The sequence below is a fragment of the Bos indicus genome, chromosome 13 (genome assembly GCF_029378745.1).
Source record: "Bos indicus isolate NIAB-ARS_2022 breed Sahiwal x Tharparkar chromosome 13, NIAB-ARS_B.indTharparkar_mat_pri_1.0, whole genome shotgun sequence".
NCBI classification, from domain to species: domain Eukaryota; kingdom Metazoa; phylum Chordata; class Mammalia; order Artiodactyla; family Bovidae; genus Bos; species Bos indicus.
Window position 1 is genome coordinate 47343066 of NC_091772.1, and position 20601 is coordinate 47363666.

The following is a 20601-nucleotide window of genomic DNA, read 5'->3' on the forward strand; positions in this document are numbered from 1 at the left end:
AGTTCCTGGACTGGACCTCACTCAGAGAATAAGGTAAATGAACACCTGAAAAACACTCAATCTAACTTTTGGGGGGGCCAAGATACTTGGCACGCAAGAACTTACTTTCCTGACAGATCTAAGGATGGAATCTATGCCCCCTGCATTGGGAACTCCAGAATCTCAGCCACTGGACCACCAGGGAATTCCCTGAATTTAACATTTTAATTGCTGCAGCTCAGATTTTTTATTGGCACTCTCACATATTTAATGAAGAGCACTGTCTTCTAAGAGTTGCATAAATGTTAATGTTATTAATATTCAAATAATGTCTGACAGCACCAAAAAAGACTTTGGAGATTTTCTAGCAACCCAGCTGGGGAAACTCAAGCTATAGGTGCCTTACCCACCTACGGAGCCATGTATTAGCCAAAAAAAAAAAAAAAAAAATCCCCACCCCCCAAACCAGCACACAGTCATAGACGGGGCACACACAGTCACAGATGCATATGCATGGAAACAGACACCCAGAACTCAGATGCACAGACAGACAGACAGACGCAGACACTAATTCCCCAAAGTACAGCTTATGTACCAAGAAATGGTCTTACCTGAAGAATGAAACCTTACTGTAGTATCTCCCAAAAATACTTTGTATTCACTGCCCCCACCCACCAATTCTGTGCTGGGCTCTGCTCAAGGATGGGATCATTCTGATGCTCAGCATGAGACGCTTCAGGTGCTGAAGGAACTTCGGTTTTTATAACCCACAGAGGCTTACCAAAATTGTATAACCACCCCACCTAATCAGAAATGCTATCTACTTTGTATTACACAACAGCCACCACCTGGTTACAAACTGTTACTGCATGCCTCCAGTATGGTCTGTTTACCATCAATCTGTGGCAGGTTTCTATGTGGCAAGCTGGATACCACTGTGGAAACCAAGCAACTGCTGGGATTACATGTCTCAAACTTACACAAATAAGGAAAATTAAAACCTATCTTTCCAATCCCTTCCATTCAGATGAACAAGTCCACCCACACTGCTTTCTGCTCAGTGAAAAGGGAGATTAATTTTACTCCTTATTTTGGGGGGGGTCATTTTTCATTTCCCCAATCGGGGCCCACAGACAACTGTTTTCAAAACTCAGAGACTTTCAGAGATTAAAAATGTATCTGCAGGTATGATTTCTTCATTGAATGACAGGCAGAGCCAATAATAACTGTTACATTGAAAGCTAACCCCTGGGGCCCAGCTGGATGTGGCACCTGTTGTATGCACTCCCAGCTGCAGAGGCCCCACCAGACAGTGGAAGTGCCCATGAAGACACAGAAAGGGGCAGATATACACTGAAAGGGAAAAAGCTGCACCTGCAATCAGACTTTGTCCTTTCCAGTCCTGACCTACCAAAGGACTGCCAAAACCTGGGCAATGGGCACCTCATCTCTGCTGTGAGAGGACAAATACTAGCCTTCATTTTGCCACCACCACTGCACTTCCCAAATTCAAAGAGAAAACCAAGAAACTCAGATGAGAAACAGCCAGACAGAAGATGCATCTTGGAAGATGAGATCCCTGAGATAAAAGCAGAAGAAAGAGGAGGACAACTTCTGGAGAGAAAAGCAGCATTAAGTGTTACTTATTCATGAGTAATCTTAAGGAAATCAACAATGAACAAAAGAGGAAGATGCCACTGGACTAGGGGAGAAGCTACAGCAGAAGCCAGAGGGATGGCTGGAAGCTAAGCACTTCAACTGTTCAGGGGCAAGAGATCACAACTACAAGCGCCCAAAACACAGGTGACATGTGACACACTCGACCCACCAGGCAACACGCCCAGGTACTCCCTTGCTCCAAGGTGAGCTAACCCAGGGTCCAACCTATGGAAAAAACACTCAAGTCTCAGTATCCTGAATACAAGAACTATAATCAGGATGTTCTGTGAAGACAAGCTTCAGAAAGGAACCAAAACAAAATTTCAATTTGGAAAAAAAGGAGCAAAGGAAAAAAAAAGTTGAGTATAAACACAGGAAACAGGATCAAACAGTTACATGAAGAAAATGGTCTAAGACCAAGAGACAACAAGCTGGGGTGGGGAGAATTATGAGGAAACAAAAAGCACAGAATTAGTTTAGAAGCAATAAAGAGAAGTGAAACTGCATAAAACAGCAGAAAAACGAAAGGTAAAGGACAAGCCTGAGAAACTCCTAGATGTGGAAAAAGCCAGAAAGGCAGTAACAGTTCAGAGATGAGTATCATGGAGGGGACAAAGCAAAGAGCAAAGTCAAGACATGAATAATCCAGTGCTTCTTAAATGGACTTAAAAACAAAAAACAAAGAAGCCAGTCACGCTGTAGGATTCCACTTATATGAAATGTCCAGAATAGACAAATCTATAGAAACAGGAAGATTAGTGGTTGCCTGGGGCTGGGGTAGAAATAGGGGACAGGAATGGGAGTGATTTAATGGGTTTGGGATTTATTTATAGGATGAAGAAAATTTCTAAAACTTGATTGTCGTGACAGTTGCCCAAGGCTGATTCACCAGAAGCCACTGAACTGTACACTTTTAAATGGGAGAACTTTACAGTTTCTGATTTATACCTCAATAAAAAATTTTTTTCTAAAGAACAATGAAGAGGACTTCCCTGGCAGTCCAGTGGTTAAGAATCTGCCTTCCAATACATGAGATGCAAGTTTGATCCCTGGTCAGGGAACGAAAATCCCACAGGTCACGGAGCAACTAAACCTTGGCATCAAAGATCCTGCATGCTGCCCCCAGGCTCCGGAGCCCTTGTGTCACAACTAGAGAAGCCCCAGTGCCGCAACAAAGACCCACACGCCACAACAAGGTTCCCTAGTGCTGCAACTAAGACCTGACGCAACCAAATAAACAATGAAACCAGATACAAAAGATGCAGGGAAAAATCACAACCAATTCTGAGATTAAGAAAAATCTGAGTACAGAGATGGGCACACCAGGCTTCCCAGGTGGCTCAATGGTAAAGAAACTGCCTGCCAGTGCAGGACGAAAGAGATGTGTGTTCAACCCCTGGGTCAGGAAGATCCTCTGGAGTAGGAAATGGCAACCCACTCCAGTATTCTTGACTGGAAAATTCCATGGACGGAGGAGTCTAACGAGTCACAGAGTCAGACATGACTGAGTACACACATACATGGGCACACCAGAGTCATTAAAAAGGCAAGGCAAAAAATTAAACTTGAACATATCCTGGCAAAATAATTTAGCTATGGGATGAAACAGACACACTCAGGGAGATGGAGAAAATGTTTGGTTTACTTAAATGGTAGCAATAATTAAGATTAGCCCCAGGATTTTCCAAGACAGTAATAAACACCAGAAGTCGAAAGAAAATACAGATCTGTAAAGAGCTGGAGAAAAAGGTTTCCCAAAGAATTTTATAATCAAACAAGTTGCCCTTTGTGTGTTAAAGCCAAAAACTTCAGAAATGCATGAAATAGAAAAGCAAAGCCTGGGGCTATATTCTAGCCACGTAAGAAGCAAAATTCAGAAAGGTCACTAGTCAACAAGACTACTAATGATGTATGGCAGCCAAAACCATCAAAATTAAAACATAAACCCAGTACATCAAATTATTCTCTAAGCATATACTGAAAGTGAAAGTATTAGTCACTCAGTCGTGTCTGACTCTGCAACCCTATGGACCGAAGCTCTCCAGAATCCTCTGTCCATGGAATTCTCCAGGCAAGAATACTGGCGTGGGTAGCCATTCCGTTCTCCAGGGGATCTTCCAATCCAGAGACTGAACCCAGGTTTCCGGCACTGCAGGCAGATTCTTTACCATCTGAGCCACTACATGATGTTAAAAATGTAATTAAAAACAAAGCAGAGTGAACAAGAGAACATTAAAGACTGAACACAGAAAATGAGAAGATGATGAAGCCCTTCCACACGGACAGGAATGGAAAAAATACCATTAGATTTCAGCTATGACAACTGAAGAAAGTTGTTTTCCATTTTTTTTTTTAAATTTAAAAGAAACCATTATTAGAATTTGAAGACTAAAACTACAGACTAAAACTAAACCTGTAAATCAAATTCATTTCATTAAAAATATTCCCTGTTTTGTCAAAAAATAAACGCCTAAGATAGACCTTAAAAACGAAGCAAGGGGAATTCCCTGGGGATCCCATGGTTAAAAAATGAAACATAAACAGACCCTGTGCTCTTTTTTAAAAGTTCAGGATTTATAAGGGATCAAACTGAAGGGACTTCAAAGAAGTTGTGCATATGCTACCAAGACCCCAGTCCTAGTGCATCAATCTGGAAATCAGTGGCGTGGCTGCTCTGTCACACTCTAGGTCCCTTGATTAATGGCTCTGAGGGCATAGGCTATAAGAGGTGGTAGAGGGACTTTCTTGGACGTTCAGTGGTTATAACTCCAAGCTTCCACAGGACACTTGGGTTCAAACCCTGGTTTACTTAAACAGTAGCAATAATTGAGATTAGCCCCTGGATCTTCTGATAAATGTCAGAAGTCGAAAGAAAAAAGAGATCTGTAAAGAGGTGGAGAAAAGAGTTTCCCAAAGAATTTTATAATCATGTGGGAACTAAGAATATGTGGTCCTGGAGAAGTCTCTTGAGAGTCTCTTGGAAAGGAAGGAGATCAAACCAGTTGATCTTAAAAAGAAATCAACCCTGAATATTCTTTGGAAGGACTGATGCTGAAGCTGAAGCTCCAAAACATTGGCCACCTGAAGCAAACAGTTGACTCACTGGAAAAGACCCTGATGCTGGGAAAGGTCGAAGGCAGGAGAAGAGGGCAACAGAGGATGAGATGGTTGGATGGCATCACCAATTCAATGGACATGAACTTGGGCAAACTCTGGGAGATGGTGAGGGACAGGGAAGCCTGGCGTGCTGCAGTCCATGGGGTCCAAAGAGTCAGACACCGACTTGGCAACTGAACAACAATTGTTATTTTTAAATGTCAGACACAATGGAATTCATGCCAGAAAGTATTAAAAGGGAGAAAAAGGATCATTTTACATTGCTAAATTATAAAATTAACAATAGAAGTATGTTAATTTTTATGTTCTGAACATTATTTCACTGAAATAAGGTCCATAATGTTTATCAACACAGAAGAATGACTAAAATTTTATAAACATACCTACTGGTCTCCAAGAAGATAGGAGGCAAGAGGGTAGAGGGGAAATGAGCAGAGACTTGATCTCCATGTTAATTCTATTGTGCATCAATTAGAGAATCTGACCAATATCATGAATAAGGCTAATAAAGTAAGTATCAAACTTTGCATACCACAGAAAGTAGAGCTTTATTTTCAATGGCTAAGAAGCATTAGTGAAAACTGACCACCATGACGAATAAAAATTTCAGCCTCCACAAAAAGAACACTTCTGATTGTTTGCTCATAATGTTAAAAACAGATTTAAAAGAATTATCAACCAAGAAAATTTAACAACTTCAAAATTTTCTGCCTTTCTCCCAAATACGTTAGTTCAAAGGTAAAACTAAGACTGTTAAAAAATATCTTTACAATTAAAAAAAGAATAAGCAACAAAATACTCTAAAGAAAGTTAAAAATATTGGAGAAGGAAATGGCAACCCACTCCAGTGTTCTTGCCTGGAGAATCCCAGGGACGGCGGGGCCTGGTGGGCTACCGTCTGTGGGGTCGCAGAGTCGGACACGACTGAAGCGACTTAGCAGCAGAGTTACGTTAACTTTTATCTTGACCATAAAATCTTCCTGAAAAACCACAGTAGATGTCACTTACCTGGATTTTGAGCAGTATTTTCAGCTTTTCCAACATACTAGAGGAACTATTTTTTCTAGAGGAAAATTAGAGGAAAATGCGCCCTAGAGGAGGCAATTTCTGACTGGAAGGGAATACTATGCTTCATAAGTAAGAGGCCTTTTAATACTTGAATAGATGGTTGCATGTAACTGTCCCTTAATTCAATAGTTACTCTTGTATACTTAGTTTGCTCTGTTCTGACAGGATTTCTACATGGATGGGTCTAAATATGGGGTAAAATTCTGAATTGGTCATTTTACCCTTTTTGTTACATTTAAGTGCACATATTTTAGTTGTGATAAAGGCTATGACTTTTCTAAAAATTTTATATAATAAAAAAAAAAAGAAAGTTAAAAATAAAGGAAGAGAAAATAGCTAAGAAATAAGCAGCAGAGTTGATAAATTTGATAAATACATCCAAGAGAGCTCTTAAACAAGCCTTTTGGCACTTCCCAGATGGCACAGCGATAGCGATAAAGGATCTGCCTGCCAATGCAGGAGACGCAAGAGACACAAGTTTGATCCCTGAATCTTGACGATCCCCTGGGGTAAGAAATGGCAACCCACTCCAATATTCTTGCCTGGAAAACTCCATGGAAAGAGAGGCCTGGTGGGCTCAGCCCATGGGATTGCAAAGAGTTGGACGTGGCTGAGCATGCACGCACAAGGCCAAAGCAGATAGAGACCTTCCATTCAAAAACACACTGGGCTCAGATGCATATGCTACAGAGACCCCAGTCCTGGTGCATCATCCCTCTACAACTTGGAAACCCAAGGCATTTCCCAGGCAAATGCCTCCCAGTATAAGGAAGTTTCTTCCTATGCTACTCAGTGCCAAAGCACTGGTAAAGGATGACAAGCTTGTCAATCATTTTAGAATCTAAGCATAACCCTGACTCCACATTTAACAAAGCACAAGAGAAGGGAAAAAGCTAGTATTACATTTCATATCTACAGGCAGAAGGGAGAAAACCATTAAGAGCCAAAAAGAAAATCAGAAACCAAAAAGATATTTAATAAAGCTCAAAATCAATTTTCAAATGAAATCTGTCATGCATTCCAATATAGAAGAAAAATGTCCCCCAAAAGAATCCCTATCTCATGCCAAAAACCAACGAGATACTTTCTCTGAAAAATCCAGCAAGGTCATATTAAAGCCAAAAACAGAAGGGAGTGTGATGTCTCCATTAGAAAAGACTGTTCTGGAAGTTCTAATTCAGTACGAAAAGGATTTTAAAGTTCAAACAGCAGAAAAGGAAGGGGACTTTCATGTTAAGTCCACTAGTTAAGACTTCACCTGCCAATGCAGGGGGTGCTGGTTCAGTCCCTGGTTGGGGAGCTAACCCAAATTCCACATGCCTCACTGCCAAGGGAAAAAAAAAAAAAACAAGCCAAAATACAAAACAGAAGCAATGTTGCAACAAATTCAACAGAGATTTTAAAAATGGTCCACGTCAAAAAAATAAAAATTAAAAAAGGAAGACAAAAGAATTATTCACAGATCTGTCTACAGAGAAAATGAGTTATAGGGGTGAGGGGGAGCACTGGAACCTGATGCTTCAAAAGAGCATCCATTTACAAACAAAGGGAAACCCCACCCCATGGACTGGCATTACCTCAAAGGATAACCCTCTCTTAAAGTACTGCATAGATATACATGCAAGCAGGCTACAGTGGTTATCTCTGCAAAGTGTGATTATAATTGTTTTTACTTTGTAGAAAAGTTTTAATTTAAGCTTTAGTTTTGTCCCTCCCAATGTATTAGAAGGCAAAATTAGTAGTAGCTCAATACTTAGCACCTATATATGGTTAGTAAATCTAGAACCAAAAATTAGGCAAAACAACCAAAAGGCTTTAAACATGGCCAAATACTGAAAGAAAAAAAAAGTTTAATTCTTCAGAAATAATTATGTATTTGAAAATATCTAATTTGATTAATGTAATCGCTGATTTATATTTTTTCCTTTAAGGACAAATATAAACTCTTTTTTTAAACCTTACACATTTGGTAATTATCTATTTCTGCCTTTCCAGATAAATGTTACATATTGACATTTGAGCATCCCTGTTTTTGTAAAACTGAGTAAAACAATAAAGAAGGTTTACAATTATCAACTGGACAAAACTACTCTGATCCTGGTAATAAGATTAACTGAGGCAGAGGGGGCAGTAGGTAGGTAAGTGTTTGTGCTCAGTCATGTTCAGACTCTGCAACCCTTTGGACTGCAGCCCGCCAGGCTCCTCTGTCCATAAGATTTTTCAGGCAAGGATACTGAAGTAGGCTGCCATTTCCGAGAATTCTCCAGGGCATCTTCCTAATCCAGGGATTGAACCTGTGTCTCCTGCAACTCCTGCACTGCAGGCAGATTCTATATCCTAAGCCATCAGGGGAGCGGGGAGCGAATTCCGTAAACACTAAAAGGAAACATATTAACAGGACCCTCTAGTGTTACAAGGGCTTCCCTGGTGGCTCAGATGGTAAAAAGTCTGCCTGCAGTGCAGGAGACGGGGGTTTGATCCCTGGGTCAGAAGATCCCCTGGAGAAGGAAATGGCTATCCACTCCAGTGTTCTTGCCTGGAGAAACCCATGGACAGAGGAGCCTGGCAGGCTACAATCTATGGGGTTGTAAAGAGTCGGACACGACTAAGCGACTTCATTTTCTAGTGTTATAAGACAAACTAAAAAATATGAAAATTATTTTATTAATATTTTGGAAAATTTCACACAAAAAGTAGACAAAACTACATTTTAACTTCATATCCAATTTATTTCTGACTATATATTGTTTTGATTCACATGGCAACTTCTCTACTTCATTAGAAGTGTCAAGAGACTACCAGGTGTTTGTGAATCTGCTGCCATTCAATTAATAATTAAACTAATAAAAAGTCTTGATTTTAAGTTGAACACACAACCAACTAAATTCAGGCAACACTTCCCAGCCTCCCTTGCAGCCAGAGGTGGCCATGTGATTATGTTTGGCCAATGGGATGGAAGTTGAAATAAACATGTGCTCCTTTCCCTTTTCCCACTGACTGAAGCAAACATCCTGAGCCATGTGAATGAATAAATACTCTAGAAATGGTGAAACTATAAGAAAAAAAGGAGCCAGATTATGTGAAAAGCTATTTCATATTTGTGTATATTGAAACAAAACTATACCCCATCTCCAAAAAATAACAAAACACACGTAAAAGAAAATCTGATAAGACAACATATTTAGAATAAACCCAGCTACTAAATTTTCAATAGGAAATAAACCAGTACATATTTCAAACCTGACTGAATGCTACTCTCCAGAGATGGATCACAATAAAGAATACACATTTGCATGAGGTGAATAAATTCACTGTTTCCCTTGACTACCAAAGGCTTCACTGGCAAACACTTAAACGCTGGCCTTTCATACATAATCTCAGAGCACAACTCGGAAGAATTCAGCAATAAAAGTAAACTTTTTCCACTCTGAAAGTAAATCCATAGTGAAGACCGCATCCTTCAAACTGAAGATTCACATTATGGTGTGCTGTCATCAGAACCTTGGCGTAGAATACAAGGGGTGGGAAAACAGAACTCACTGAGCATCCAGAAGCCCATGCTATAGACCATGCACAATTGTGCAGACCATGAATGATGGTGTAAGTGCAGGAAAACCATTATCCAGTGGGCCTCAGATGTCTTCCTCTGTAAAATAAGGACGTTGGTCTAAATCTATGGTTTCTGCACTTTTGCTGTTAGTAATGAAATAAGCATCCTCAAATTCAAAGCTAGGAGGGGGAGTGGTTTACATAAGTAGGTAGATGATGTTATTAAAATGAGGACTTGATACTCTTTACTGTAAAGTTTTAATACACACTTTCCAGAATACCAAAAAAAAAATGTCCACCAGTATATCAAAGATTCCATAACCATACGAACTTTGCTGAGAGCAGCAAGAAAAGTACATTTACAAGCTTTCTAGCAGCAGCGGCATGCAAATGTTATGCTGCACTACACCATCATTATTTAGTTACCTTAACACAATGTTGGGGAAACAGTGGAAACAGTGTCAGACTTTATTTTTCTGGGCTCCAAAATCACTACAGATGGTGACTGCAGCCATGAAATTAAAAGACGCTTACTCCTTGGAAGGAAAGTTATGACCAACCTAGATAGCATATTCAAAAGCAGAGACATTGCTTTGCCAACACAGGTCCGTCTAGTCAAGGCTATGGTTTTTCCTGTGGTCACGTATGGATGTGAGAGTTGGACTGTGAAGAAGGCTGAGCGCCGAAGAATTGATGCTTTTGAACTGTGGTGTTGGAGAAGACTCTTGAGAGTCCCTTGGACTGCAAGGAGATCCAACCAGTCCATTCTGAAGGAGATCAGCCCTGGGATTTCTTTGGAAGGAATGATGCCAAAGCTGGAACTCCAGTACTTTGGCCACCTCATGCGAAGAGTTGACTCATTGGAAAAGACTCTGATGCTGGGAGGGATTGGGGGCAGGAGGAGAAGGGGAAGACAGAGGATGAGATGGCTGGATGGCATCACTGACTCGATGGACGTGAGTCTCAGTGAACTCCAAGAGTTGGTGATGGACAGGGAGGCCTGGCGTGCTGTGATTCACGGGGTCGAAAAGAGTCGGACACGACTGAGCGACTGATCTGATCTGATCTGATCTGATAACACAATGTTGATTTTGAATTAAAGGGGGACTTCCTCGGCGGTACAGTGATTAACACTCTGCCTTCCAATGTGGAGGCATGGGTTCAATCCCTGGTCAGGGAACTGAGATCCCACATGCCTGCTCAGTACGGGCAAATAAATAAATAAGTAGAACAAAGAACCATTTAAAAAATTTATTTTAAAAAATGGGGGGGGGAGGCAATGGGGAGAATATGCAAGACCAAAGAAGGCAAAAATATCAACTACTTTAATTAATCTAAAAATATAATCCATTTTTAAATTTAATTCTTTGGGTTAAAAAAATATGACATTCCTATTAGAATGGCTAAAACAAAAAGAAACTGCTAACACCAAATGCTAATAAGGACACAAAGTAACTGGAACTCTCATACACTTCTGATGGGTTTGTTAAAATGGCACAATCACTAAAACCCAGCAATATACTCCTGGGTATCTTATTAGCAATACACTCCAGAGAAATGACAACTTATGCTCAAACAAAGTCTGTAACATAAATGTTTATAGTGGTTTATAATAGCCCAAATCTGGAAACAACATTCACCTTTGACTAGTGAATGAATAAACAAACCATGGCACATGCCAATTAAAATGTGATATCATTTCACACCTATCAGATAATGCAGGAATAAAAGAGTTTAATAATACCAAATGTTAGTGAGGCTGCTGATAAACAGGAATTTTCCCACCATTGCCAGAAGTGTAAATTAGTTGAAATACTTGGGAGAATAATTTGGTAACATCTAGCAGGTTGAATGGAGAAGGCAATGGCACCCCACTCCAGTACTCTTGCCTGGAAAATCCCATGGACGGAGGAGCCTGGTGGGCTGCCATCAACGGGGTCACACACAGTCGGACACGACTGAAGCGATTTAGCAACAGCAGCAGGTTGAAGATGTGTGTGCCCTATGATCCAGCAATGACACTTCTCCCCTAATTTACCAGTATGCAACCAACACATCAATAGGACAATACAAAAATAAGTCCTGGTATGTTTAAACAGCAGAATAAAACAGAGCAGTTAAAACAAGTGAACTCTAGCTACTTGGATCAACATGGCTTGAAAACATACTTGAATGAGCAAGTAGGCTGCAGAAAACATGTCACATGAAATCTTTTATTATGATTATAGGTTTTAAATCAGTCAATATTATATGTGGGCTTATGGATATAGAAACATGTGATACAAAAGTAAAAATGTGGATTGCAAAGTTACCTATAGGAGAGAAAGAGGGAAAGAGATTAGGATATAAAAAGGGTATTTAAAATGTTTCATTTTCTTATTAAAAAAAAAAAACCCTAAAGCGAAGATAACATTTATTTATTAGATTGAGGTATCTGACATATGAGGGTTCATTCTTTCAATTTCTTTCTATTTGAAATGTCCCAATTAAAAACAAATTTTTAACAAAGAATCTCTACAAGTATACACAAAACACAGATAAAAACTGGTAAAAGGGGGTCGGGGTAACTGAGGAGCCCGTGACCGGGATGGAACGACGCCATCCCGGCACTGAAGCCTGCTGACTGGCAGGCTCTTATCAAAAAAAAAAAAAAAAAAACTGGTAAAAGCAGTTGCCTCCAGAGAGGTAAGCTGGGATCAGACAGGAGGGAGACTTACTTTCCCTGTCTGTCTTCATGTACTTTCTGAATTTTGTTCCATGTATATCTACTTTTTTTTTTTAATTACAAATAAATTTGACGTACTCTTCACCTCCAAGGGGGAAAAAGAAAACTAAAGTATTTTTTATTTTGGATAAAGAAATGCCACAAATGGAGATTCCAGCCCAGACTTGCCATGAATGAGCTCTGTCATCTTGGGAGGCGATTTAATCCACCCTTCTCCAAGTGTTGTGCCACTTCTAAAATCCTACCTTCTGTGAAAACACAAACATCTCTCCATAAATGAGAGATTAGAAGTTCTAAGTACACCAGCAAGGAACAATAAGCAGTTTTCCTGTAACCCTGGGTGGAAAACTTTTAGAATCTGTTATAACAGGTCTACATAGACCATCTGCAGTGATTGCCTCATGTCCTCTGTGGAAAAACGTGGGTAGAGATGTACACAGATATTCACTGTTACTCAACACTCAATGAGGCAGGAAGTTGAGGGAGCACTTATCTGATGACTTATTTTCTTACTGATCTAAAAAGTGGAGGTCACGGTGAAAAGTAAGGAGGCCAAGGATGAAATCTGGGAAAGGGATGAGTAAAATGACTGACAAAGGGAAAAAAAAAGTCAAGGATCTAACGGAGTCCAAAACTTAGAAATATGTAAAGAAAGTCATCATGCTAGCCGATTTCTCTCCAGCAGAGCGCAACTAACAACAACAAAAAGACAGAAAAGTTACATAAGTAGGACTGCACCACGGACAAAAGCTGGCAAGTTTTGCAGCCAGTTCAGAGAATGAGAAAACCAAGCTGTTGGTGAGATGAGAGTCGCATGACTCCCTGGAGTCCACAGCAGGTAAGACAGATTGGGAAGCCTAGAGGAAGCCAGAGAACACCCAAGTACCCAAAGATCAAGGACCACTGGAGGAGAACAAATGAGAGTATGAAGGACAGGATGTTTGTAGATGGGAGATTCTCCAAGCTCAAGGTTCGAAAGTATCATCTGGGAGATAACAAGGCCCAAGAAAGCTTAAGTGAACTGGATGTAAAACTCCCTGGAAAAGATAATGTGAAGGAACACAAGGTTGGAAGACTGGATGAGCCAACAACTTAGAGATGATGTTAGAAGACACAGTGCAAAGAAACAGAGCAAGGCAGGAGCCAACATCCAAGGCCACATAATGGCCAAGTTTATAGATGATGGCAAAAAAGTAAAGGGAGAATGCTATCAAAAATTGGTATGAACTTCAAACAGACAGGGATTATGGCTAGAGAATACAGCCAGCTATTCTCACTACCTGGAACGCTACATCTAGAGAATTCCTACTCATACTTCAGACCTCTGTTTAAATGATCAATTGCTCAGCAATTCCTTAGCAGTAGCCTCAAAAGCCAAATTAAACTGCTCATCTCCCTTCACGGTTCCTTTCAAAGCAATGACACAACTCATACCAATTCTTTACACAAATTGATGTTCTTCCTGAGTTCATACAGCAAGGAATCCACATTTTCCTTAATCTATCTGGTTCCTAAGTTTGGACTAGCAAAATAGGATTTCAGAAAGGGAAGGGTATACCCAAGAATCTATCCAGAGCTGCCAGGTCAGGAAGGCAGGTTCTCTAACAAACTAGTTTTGTTATGGCTAAGGACCCATACACACTCAAAAGTAGTTTACTTGGTAAGAATTTCTAACATATTAAGATTCCTTTTTTATTTTAATGTGATTCTCACTATACTGCTGATGGGAATATAATTATGTGTAATTTTTCTTATGATAATATAAGAAACCCAAAAGTGCATAAATAAAATTTACTCAACAAACCATATAACTACTAAATAATTTATTTCTTTTTTAAAATACTTATTAATTTATTTGGCTGCACTGGGTCTTAGTTGCATGCTTGCCACAACTAGAGAAACCCCACATGTAGCAACAAATAGTGAAATAAATAAATATTAAAAAAAAATTTTTTTTTCTACTTCTCAGGCTATGGAATAAATGGATTAACATCTAGAAATACTGCCTATCAACTGATCTAATTTTGGTGGTTCAGTAACATTTTTTGGACAATGGGAAACCTCTATATTTGACAGGAAAAAAATGAGAAAGGGGAAGCTGATAGAAACATCCTAAACTATGAGTACATTTTATTACCCAGTCCTTCAATGTAAGTGGCCTCCATTATTAAATATTCAAACATCCAGAAGCTTAGAACTTGACAACTCAGTAGTAGATAAAGTAATGTGGTCTTGAGCTGTGCCACCCAATGCCACCAGCCCTGTGTAACTACTGAGACCTGAGATCTAGTCAGCCCAATTGAGAATAATAATGAAGCGATAATAATAATTACTAATAATAATCAATTTTATAACATTTTATAAAATATGTTACTAAAATAAATTTTACCTGTTTTTAACTTTATTCACCATAGCTACCAGAAAATTATGTATGTGACTTCCATTGTAATTGTATCAGACAGCCCAGTCTAAGAAAGTGGGTATTACTAGTAATAAAATATGACCAAGGTTAAAAAAAGTAGGTATCAGGTAAAAAAGTAAATGCTATTTCATAGTACATAACCAGTACGTAATCAGACTCATTCAAAGAGCGTATTCTGACACCTTTCTATAAATACACATGTACACAACACGGGCATCTTAGTCCAAATATCAAAGCGAATCCTATATCATGTCCTACATAATCAACTTTGCAGCCGGCTCTGTGATAGATGGGAACACATGCCTTCACCTAATTTCTCACTCATAGCACCGAGAGGAGGAAGGGAAAAGGCCAAAGCTGAAATCCATGTGGTAACAAGCACAAGCTGAAAGGCCAAAAGAGGAGTCAGGAGCTCTTCTTAAGAAGCTCAGAACCAGAATAAATCTAAATAAAAACACAGGGCCCATCCAAGGGTAAACTCTACTACAAACCTAAAGGGGTGTTTTTTTTTGCAGGAGCTATGCTGGGTCTTCCCTGCTTGAGCTGGGCTTTTCTCTAGTGGTGGTGAGCAGGGGCTACTCTCTAGTTGCAGTGCTCGAGTTTCTCATTGTGGTGGCTTCTCCTGTTGCAGAGAAGGGGCTCCAGGATGCACAGGCTTTAGTAGTTGTGGTGCATGGGCTCAGCACTTGTTGTTCTCAGGCTCTAGAGCATAGGCTCAATAGTTGTGGTGCAGGGGCTTAGCTGTTCCTTGGCTTGTGGGATCTGGGATCGAACCCGTGTCTCTGGCACAGGCAGGCAGATTTTTTTTTATCACTGAGCCACCAAGGAGACCCCAAAGGGGCTTTATAATTACTGAATTGTAAGTTCAGGTTTTACATGGCTAACCTAAAACAAAATACTTGTATTTAAAAGGGAATCTGATGGGAATTTGTCCCATCAGAGGGAATGGGACATTTACTGTCTATACCAAACAAATTAAGCAATTTATATGTCTTAATTCAACACTAACATGTTGATTTTAAAATATATCCAACTGAAAAGACCACAGCTGTTCTAATATGCTTGGAATCTCTTTCGTATAACCATTACATAACTCTTCCATCTTCCTCTTTCTTATGCAAGCTCTGTAATCATCATTAGTGTTTATACAGTTTTTTGAAACTACGCAATTTCTCTCATAAATATTTAATTCCCTTGTTGCCACTGATTGAACTATTAATGTAAACAACACAGCATTTCTATATGACGTTTTTAGTCATGAGAAAATAGGACTCTGATGTCAACAGCACGAAGAGTTTATAAACCAAAAACACCAGAATTACCGGACACAGTGAGGTCTCTCAGAATCAGCCTCCAAAAAAAAAAAAAAAGAAATCAGCCTCCAATAAAACAGAAATTTCCCTTCCCTGCTCAGTTTTTCATTCAGTATATTTATCCGAGACCCTTCAGATATGTGGTAGTCAAATAAACTCCTAAAATGCACGTGAATCAGCATCCAGTCTGCAGGCTCCAGGGACTGGGCAGAGCTGTTGTTCTCAGCCATGAACACCCAGGCAGTGAACTGTCACCTGTGTGCTCTTGATAACAATAATGAAAAGTACTATTAAGCCTTTGCTTTTTCTTAGCTCAGTAAGAGCTCAGTAGTTTATCATCTGTACTGATAATCTCAAAAAAATGGAATAAACCAACTGTTCAGCTAGCTTCCTGAACCACAACTATCTTAGCACTGGGATGGAAATTAAGAGTACACGTGAAGCAACATACCACCTAACTGGACAGACTGGGACAACTACTGAATTTAAAAAACACAGCATAATTATCAAACAGTGCATGAGAGCTCAGAAAAGTAGCAACTCAACAAGGCTTCAAACTGTTAGAAATGACTTTTGGAAAGTGGGACTTGGCACCAGCCTTGAAGGATGGAGAGTCTTGAGCAGGAGGTCATCATGGAGTCCAGAGGTAGGCATGAAAACAGGTTAAAGAGGGCACACAGTGGGCGATGGAGGAAGAACACCCCTCACATGGTCACTGGAGTCTCTGAAGTCCATGTGACTGCAACACAGCTTTATGACACATGAGCTTCTGGGTGTGTGAGGAGAGTAGAAAGAGCCCACCGCTGGATAACCAAGATAGCCGATCAAGCAGCCACCACGTTAATCCAAGTATATGGATCTTGGCAAGTGGGACGACAGAAGCAACAAGGATAAAAAGGGATGGCTAGAGGGAGCAGTTCCAAAAATAACTAAGACTTAGTGTTAAAGATGACCTCTGGGAAAACAAGACTGTCTCTACTCACAAATACGTAAGGAACAGATTTGATGGCGAGTAGTGAATGAAGTTTGAACGTTGTGAATTTGAGCTGGTGGTGGCATGTACATTTGACAAGGGGTCATCAAAGACCACCAGAAATTGAGAGAAGCTCTGTGAAAGGCTTCCCTCATCAGTCAGTAAAGAATCTGCCTGCAGTGCAGGAGACCTGGGTTTGATTCCTCGGTCAGGAAGATCCCCTGGAGAAGGAAATGGCAATCCACTCCAGTATCCTTGCCTGGAAAACCGCCTGGACAGAGGAGCCTGGTGGGCTGCAGTCCTTGGGGTCACAGAGTCCAGCACGACTAAGCAACTAACACTTCACTTCACTTCTGTGAAAGAACATAGCAGAGAAAGATCTGTCAACTGAAATATGAAAATAGTAACTGAAACTCTGGGAGCTAGGAGACCATTTATTTTGCAGATATCCACAGGCAGAACTGCCTTCCCCTCACCTCTCTTTTCATTAGTAACTGTCACTTTAAGAATGCAAAACATACAATTTAATGATGTCTTATGTGAAAAAAACTATACACAGAAAACAAAAAGAATGAAATAAATACACAAAAATATTCACAGTGCTGTTGTTAAAAACAGGATCAAGGATATTTTCTTCTTCCTAATTTTTGTTATTTCCCAAATTTTATTTAATTTTTAAATAGAATTCTATTAGAAAACTGGGTGGTTAGTCACCTAGAGCCAGATATTCTGGACTGCAAAGTCAAGTGGGCCTTATGAAGCACTGCTATCAATAAAGATAGTGGATGTGATGAAATTCCAGCAGAAATGTTCAAATCCCTAAAGGATGATGCCATAAGGTTTTGCATTCATTATGTCAGCAAATCTGGAAGACCCAGCAGTGGCCACAGGACTGGAAAAGGTCAATCCTCATCCCAATTCCCAAGAAGGGAAGTACTAAAGAATATGATAACCATCGGACAACTGCTTTCATCTACCATGCTAATAAGGTCATGCTTAAAATCTTGCATGACAGGCTTCAGCATTAGGCGAACCAAGAACTTCCAGATGTCCAGACTAGGTTTAGAAAAGGAAGAGGACCTAGAGATCAAATTGCCAACATTTGCTGGATTATAGAGAAAGCTAGGGGATTTCAGAAAAACATCTATCTCGGTTTCATCGACTACGCTAAAGCTTTTGACTGCATGGATCATGACAAACTATAGAAAGCTCTTAGAGAGACGGAAAACCAGACCACCTTACTTGTCTCCTGAGAAACTTGTGAGTCAAGCAACAGTAAAAACCCCGTATAGAACAACTGTGTGGTTCAAGATTGAGAAAGGAGCACAAAAGGGCAGTCTGCTGTCACCCTGTTTGTTTAACCTGTACACTAAGCACATCATGAGAACTGCTGGGCTGAGTTACAAGCTGGAATCAAGACAGGCGGAAGAAACCTCAACAACCTCTAATGTGGATGATACCACTCTAATGGCAGAAAGCCAACAGGAACTAAAGAGCCTCTAGAGAAGGGTGAGGGAGGGGTGTGAAAGAGCCAGCTTATGACTAAATAATAAAAAAAACTAGATCATGCCATCTGGCCCCATACTGCATGGCAAATAGAAAGGGAAACAGTGGAAGTAGTGACGATTCCCTCTCCTTGGGCTCCAAAATCACTGCAGACGGTGACTGCAGCCATGAAATCAGAAGACAATTGCTTCTTGGCAAGAAAGCTATGACAAACCTAGACAGTGTGTTGAAAAGCAGAGATATTACTCTCTGACAAACGTCCCTATAGTCAAGGCTATGGTCTTCCCAGTGGTCACATATGGCTGTGAGAGCTGGATTGTAAAGAAGGCAGAACGCCAAAGAATTGATGCCTTCCAACTGGTGGTGCTGGAGAACACTCCTGAAAGCTCCTTTGACAGCAAGGAAATCAAACCAGCCAATCTTAAGGGAGATCAACCCTGAATATTCACTGGAAGGACTGATGCTGAAGCGCCAGTACTATGGTCATCTGATGGGAACACATGACTCATTGGAAAAGTCCCTGATGCTGGGAAAGATTGAGGGTGTCAGAGGATGAGATGGCTGGACAGCATCACTGATGCGATGAACGTGAACTTGGGCAAACTCTGGGAGATGGTGAGGGATAGGGAGGCCTGGCGTGCTGCCGTCCATGGGGTCGCAAGGAGTCAGACACGGCTGGGCGAATGAACAACAAAAACATTAGAAAATTAAAAATGTTTTAAAAAGGAATGATCTCCTCTAAGTATTTTTTAAATTTTATTTATTTTTGGCTGTGCTGGGTCTTTTGGTGCTTCAAGCGGGCTTTCTGTAGTTGCGGTAGGTGAGGACTACTCTCTAGTTGCAGGGCTCAGGCTTCTCATTGTGGTGGCTTCTCTCGTTGCAGAGCACAGGTTCTAAGATGCACAGACTTCGGTATTTATGGTGCACAGGCTCAGCAGTTGCAGCTCACAGGCACTATAGAGCAGGCTCAGTAGTTGTGATGCTCGGGCTTAACTGTCCCACAGCATGTGGAATCCTCCCTGACCAGGGACTGAACCTGTGTCCTGTGCACTGGCATGAGGATTCTTTATCACAGGACCACCAGGGAAGTCTCCCTCTGAGCATTTTTGAAAGTTCTTGTAAGTTTTCACTCAGCAAATTAATTTTACTGTATGTAAATTAAAATTATCATTGAAAAAATATTTTACATTCACCATGCTGAATAAATTTAGCTGTAACAAGGCAAAGCAGAGCATAAATTCTTCCGTTCAGTTCAGTTCAGTCACTCAGTCCTGTCCAACTCTTTGCGACCCCATGAATCGCAGCACGCCAGGCCTCCCTGTCCATCACCAACTCCTGGAGTTCACTCAAACTCATGTGCATCGAGTCAGTGATGCCATCCAGCCATCTCATCCTCTGTCATCTCCTTCTCCTCCTGCCCCCAATCCCTCCCAGCATCAGAGTCTTTTCCAATGAGTCAACTCTTTGCATGAGGTGGCCAAAGTACTGGAGTTGCAGCTTCAGCATCATTCCCTCCAAAGAAATCCAAGGACTGATCTCCTTCAGAATGGACTGGTTGGATCTCCTTGCAGTCCAAGGGACTCTCAAGAGTCTTCTCCAACACCACAGTTCAAAAGCATCAATTCTTCAGTGCTCAGCCTTCTTCACAGTCCAACTCTCACATCCATACATGACCACTGGAAAAACCATAGCCTTGACTAGACGGACCTTTGTTGACAAAGTAATGTCTCTGCTTATAAATTCTTGCAGTGTCTCAATTCTCAGTTTGCCAATCCATCAAAGTTAACTGGAAAATCTTATCACTGTGCCCAACAATTTTACTCCTAGAATTTCTCTTCAAAGTACATACAAGAAAAGTCTCTTGAAAATACATACAAGAAATTTCACTTCAGTGTTATTTATAACAGCAAAAAATTTTAAATGACCAAAATGGCCCTCAAGCTTTGGGTTGAGGGAAATGGTAGGAGGAAACAAGAGGAAAAAAAAGAAATGTTTCTTAGTAAGGTGTTTGTGCATAGTCTCACTACTTAAGTTGGTGAGTACCTGAATTAAAGCAAGGCGACAGGTCTTCAATTTTTTTACCCCCCAGGCTTCACATCTGTGACCCTGACCAAGAACTCCAACAGCAATAGACGTTTAAATGTCTGTGGATTGAAAAAAAGTCAAAAGCCCACGTAAATGAAAATGAAAATATTTACCTCCTACCTTGTAATTAGTATAAGTGGCAAGACTGTGCCTGTTTGTTTTCTAGTTTAATCTACTTATGTGGAATTTGGCCTCAAAGAAGTCC

The 20601-nt window shown here is 40.4% G+C and overlaps 1 protein-coding gene across 3 annotated transcripts in view; it reads right to left on the reverse strand.

The window, feature by feature from the left end:
• The window catches only part of SLC23A2 (solute carrier family 23 member 2), a 142717-nt gene that overhangs the window by 104370 nt on the left and 17746 nt on the right, over positions 1-20601 (reverse strand). Inside the window, exon 1 of one of the 3 annotated variants that reach the window (XM_070801142.1) lies at positions 591-4038. The exons of the other annotated variants lie outside the window; for them this stretch is intronic. The gene's annotated coding sequence lies outside the window, so the exon portion shown is untranslated. Of the gene's footprint in view, positions 1-590; positions 4039-20601 lie in introns of those variants that run through there. 3 annotated transcript variants of the gene reach the window in all.